The sequence below is a fragment of the Chrysochloris asiatica genome, unplaced genomic scaffold (assembly GCF_000296735.1).
Source record: "Chrysochloris asiatica unplaced genomic scaffold, ChrAsi1.0 scaffold00128, whole genome shotgun sequence".
In the NCBI taxonomy this organism is placed as follows: domain Eukaryota; kingdom Metazoa; phylum Chordata; class Mammalia; order Afrosoricida; family Chrysochloridae; genus Chrysochloris; species Chrysochloris asiatica.
The window spans coordinates 6,169,361-6,174,225 of NW_006408646.1; positions in this window are offsets into that span (position 1 = coordinate 6,169,361).

The window sequence follows — 4,865 nt, forward strand, 5'->3', positions numbered from 1 at the left end:
TTCCACAAGCAAAGTTTTATCATCTGCATATCTCAGGTTGTTAATGAGTCTTTTTCCAACTCTGATGCCACATTCTTCTTCATATAATCCAGCTTCTTGGATTATGCTCTCAGCATGCAGACTGAATAAGTATGGTGAAAGAATACAATCCTGACGTATACCTATCTGATTTTATACCATTAGGTATCTCCTTGTTCTATTTGAATGGCTGCCTCTTGGGCTATATACAGGTTGCTCATGAGCACAATTAAATGTTCTGGAATACCAATTTTTCACAGTGTTATCTATAGCTTGTCATGATCCACACAGTTGAAAGCCTTTGCATAGTCAATAAAGCACTGATAAACATCTTTCTGGTATTCTCTGCTTTCAGTCAAGATCCATCTGACATCAGCAATGATATTCCTTGTTTCACATCCTCTTCTGAACCTGGCTTGAATCTCTGTCAGTTACCTGTCAATGTACTGTTGCAGCTGTTTTTGAATATTCTTCAGCAAAATTTTACTTGCATATGATATTAATGATATAGTTAATTGACTTCTGCATTCCATTGGGTCACCTCTCTTTGGAGTAGGCACATATATGGATCTCTTCCAGTCAGTTGAGCAGGTACCCATTTTACAAATTTCTTGGCATAGATGAGTGAGTGCCTCCAGTGTTGCATCAGTTTGTTGAAAGATTTAAATCTATATTCCATCAATTTCCTGGAGCCTTGTTCTTTGCCAATGCCTTCAGTGCACCTTGAACTTCTGCCTTTAGTACCATAGGCTCTTGATCATATGTTACCTCTTGAAAGGGTTAAATGTCAACCATTTCATTTGGTACAGTGACTCCGTGTATTCCTTCTATCTTCTTTTGATGCTTTCTGCATCATTCAATATTTTACCCATGGAATCCTTCAATATTTCAAGTGGAGGCTTGAATTTTTCCTCAGTTCCTTCAGCTTGGGAAATGCTAAATGTGTTTGTCCCTTTGGTTTTCTAACTCCAGGTGTTTGCACATTTCAGTATAATGCTTGACTTAGCTTCTTGAGCTGCATTTTGAATTCAGAAACCCTTATACAGGGTCACTACGAGTTGGTACAGACTCACTATAAGCTGGGACAGACTCAACAGTAATTAAAAACAACTGGATAATTAAGGAATTCTGGTGGCATGGCTATTAGCATTTGGTTGTATATTAGAGCTTAAATTCTAAATCATTTGGTTTATGTAAGGCTGTGGTCTACAGTGGGAGTCCTAACTCCATTTTGAGTCTTGACATAAGTTCTGAGGCCATTTGAGTTCTTTCTGATTATTAAACCAACATTGTGATCATGACTACTAATCCAGGAAAAAGGCATCTTTGCCCTCAGGAAGAGTTGGTTTGAAAGTAGAGTACGAGTCCTAGGCTAGATCAGGAAGGGGTAGTTTTGCTCTCTGGGTTGCAGGAAGGACTGGTGAATTTGCCTGGGTATGTCCTTAATATTGATGGAAAATTGCCAAATGTTAATCTAGTTTATGTTAAAAGTTGGGGTCTTGGCCATGACCCAGGTCTGGATGGTAATGAGTTATACTCCTACTTACTGATGAAGATCAAATACCACAGTCTTCAGTATGGGTTGCACCTCAATATTAAGAAAATAAAAATCCTCACCTCTGGACAAATACGTAACATTAAGATAAATGGAGAAAAGATTGAAGTTGTCAAAGACTTCATTTTCCTTGGATCCACTATCAACCCTCATGAAATAAGCAGTCAAGAAATCAAATGACTTGTTGCATTAAGCAAATCTGCTGTACCTCTTCAAAATGTTCAAGAGCAAATACGTCAATTTAAGAACTAAGGTGAGCCTGACCCAAACCATGGTACTTTCAATAGCTTCATATGCATATGATAGTAGGACAATGAATAAGAAAGACTGCAGAACAATTGATGCATTTGAATTATAGTGTTGGGGAAGAATACTGAAAATACCATGGACTGCCAGAATAAAAAACACATCTATGTTGGAAGCAGCACAACCAGAATGCTTTTTAGAAGCCAGGATTGCCAGACTTTGTCTCTCATACTTTGGACATATTATCTGGAGGGACCAGTCCTGAAGAAAGGTACCATGCTCGGTAAAGTGGAGAGTCAGCAAGAAGGAAGAAGACCCCCCAACAATATGCATAGTGGCAGTGGCAATGGGCTCAAGCTTAAGGATTGTGAGATGGCTCAGGCCCAGGCAGTGTTTTGTTTTGTTGTGCATAAAGTCACTATGAGTTTGAACTGAGTTGATGGCACCTAACAATAACAATACCATGTAGCCAGGTGGTTGAAACCCCAGAACCAGTCTTTTAAACTTTTAAATTTGTGATTGCATATATATCCCAATTAAGGCTCTTTCCCTGCTTTTCTAGCCCTGTCTTTGATGGTGATGAATTCATCTGTCACCAATCATGATCTAGTGGTGATTTGTCATTAAATCGTAAGGGACTCCATGGTCATGAATCATTAAACTGCCTCTAAGGCGCTTTGGGCTAATGCACAGGACAGCAAGTTCGGTTTGAACCACGAGTTTGGTGATTCAAACTCAACAGCCGCTCCTCAGAAACCCTATTCAAGGTTGCTATGAGTCAGAATAGACTTGATGGCACTTCACAACAACAGCTGTGTACATGCTGATGGTTTCTCTCATTCTGATGTGACTGTCTTTGTCCTATTTAAGGCTTAATAAAAGGGTCTCTAGACCAGGAGGTGGAGTCCTGGTGTGGCACTGTGGGTTAATGCGCTGGACTGCAAAGGCATTTGAGCCACATGGTCAGTGGTTCAAGCTCACCAGTTGCTCCTTGGAAACCCTATACAGGGTTGCTATGGGTTGGAACCGATTCAACAGCACTTAACAACAACAACAACAGACCAGGAGGCAGGCTTGCAGAATGTGCCCTTTGGTTGTTTAAATGATCATATATTCCTGGAGTGTTTTTGTGCACATCCAAAAAAACCCAAAAAACAGAGATAGTAGAAGCAAATACTGTTGAATGATGATGTGCAGAGGAGGTTGTAATCATTGCAATGAAATGATGAGCATAAAACTGATGTTCTCCCATGTAAACTATCACTTAGTTCACAATAAAAACTTAAATAATAGAAAAAGAGAATAGTTTTAAGGAGCTCTGATAGCATAGTGGTTACGAATTGGGCTGTGAACGTTAAGGTCAGCAGTTCGAAACTATCAGCTGTTCTGTAGTAGAAAGATGAGGCTTTTTGCTGCCGTAAAGATTTAAGCCTCGGAGACCCTATACAGGGTCGACTGTAAGTCGGAACTGACTCCACAGCACATCACCACCACCAGGGAATAGTTTTGGAATCCTGGTGTGGTGCTGCAGGATAATGCACTGGATCGAAAGGTCAGTTTGAACAGAAAAGTTGGCAGTGCAAACTCACCAGCTGTTCCTGGGAAACCTATACAGGATCGCTATGACTTGGAACCAACTCAACAGCTCTTAACAACAACAACAGAGAATTTGTTGAAGTCCTGGTGTTGCACTATAGAGTAAGTACTAGACTGCTAACAGAAAGGTTGGCAGTTCAAACTCACCAGTCGCTCCTTGGAAGTCCTATACAGGGTGGCTGTGAGTCGGAATGGACTCTACTGCACTAATAACAATCACCAAATATGCTTGCATTTGGGATCTTTTTTCCTCTAGTATCGTTGCTATCCTAAAGTGTTCAAGCCTACCAAGGGGCTCCACAGGAGAAAGAGCTGGCAAAGAAAACCCTATGTAGCATATTTACCCTGTCACATGGGCTTACTATGTATCAGAATTAATACCTAACAACAACAACAACAAATGGAAGATTAAAATGATTCCAAGATAAAATCAAATTCAATGATTAAAAATTATCTTAAAATTTATTGTTATATATGAGAACAAACAAGATGACGGATTGGGTGGAAGTGCAGTAAGGAGCTCCATCAGCAACACAGAATACCCGACAAAGCAGGCTCAGGGGATGGTCCCAGAATTCTGAACCACATATAAAGGAATATTTATAAGGTTGAAAGACTTACAGCTGGGGAATTTGTGGCAGAAGCAAGAAATCCATTGCTTTCTAGTTCAGCATGCTTAGCTGCTCCAGGAGCTGCCATCTTGGATGAGACCAAGCGGGGGAAGGATCGGAGCAGCCACAGACGCCTGGCAGAACCGCAGAGATAAAGGTGTGGACATTCTTTTCTTTTGGTATCTGTTCATTGGTCCCTTGCTGTCTGTGCACCTCCATTCTGGTGACTATAGGGGTGCCTGAGCTAGTGGGCACCCCAGCTCCACCCTCACAGGGTTCTACTATGCATGTGTACAGATCTCCTTAAAATTTAAAGAGAAAGTTTCCAATTAAAACCAAACGGCCGCAGCTGGCCCTGAACTGTTTACAGCTAGAAAAAGGCCTGAATGGGGATTGTGAGGTGGGACAAGCAGACAGAAAAGGAAATAAGCCAAAAATTAAATCCTGTTACGTCAAAACGACCAACAGTGGCATCTTGAAATTTCTCAAGAAGCAGAGTGAAAAGGGAAGCCCATTTTCTGATCACATCTACCTGGAGGCAATCAGAAAGCATAAAAAAGACCAAAATACATACCCATCTAAGTATTAAGGCCACAGATAACCCCTGAAGATGTCCAAAAAAACAGAAGCAGATGACCATATCTGCACATGTCCAGAAATTAGATAAAGTGACTGAGGCAAATGAGCTGGAAGTAGACCTACACTCCACACTAGAAGATGGGCAGGCTTTGGAAATGCCTAAGAAGGAATTCAGAAAACTGATTATAAAATGTATCAAAACACTATACAATGGAGTTGAGAAAAATAAGGAAGAAGTCAGGAAAGTGCTACAGGAACAA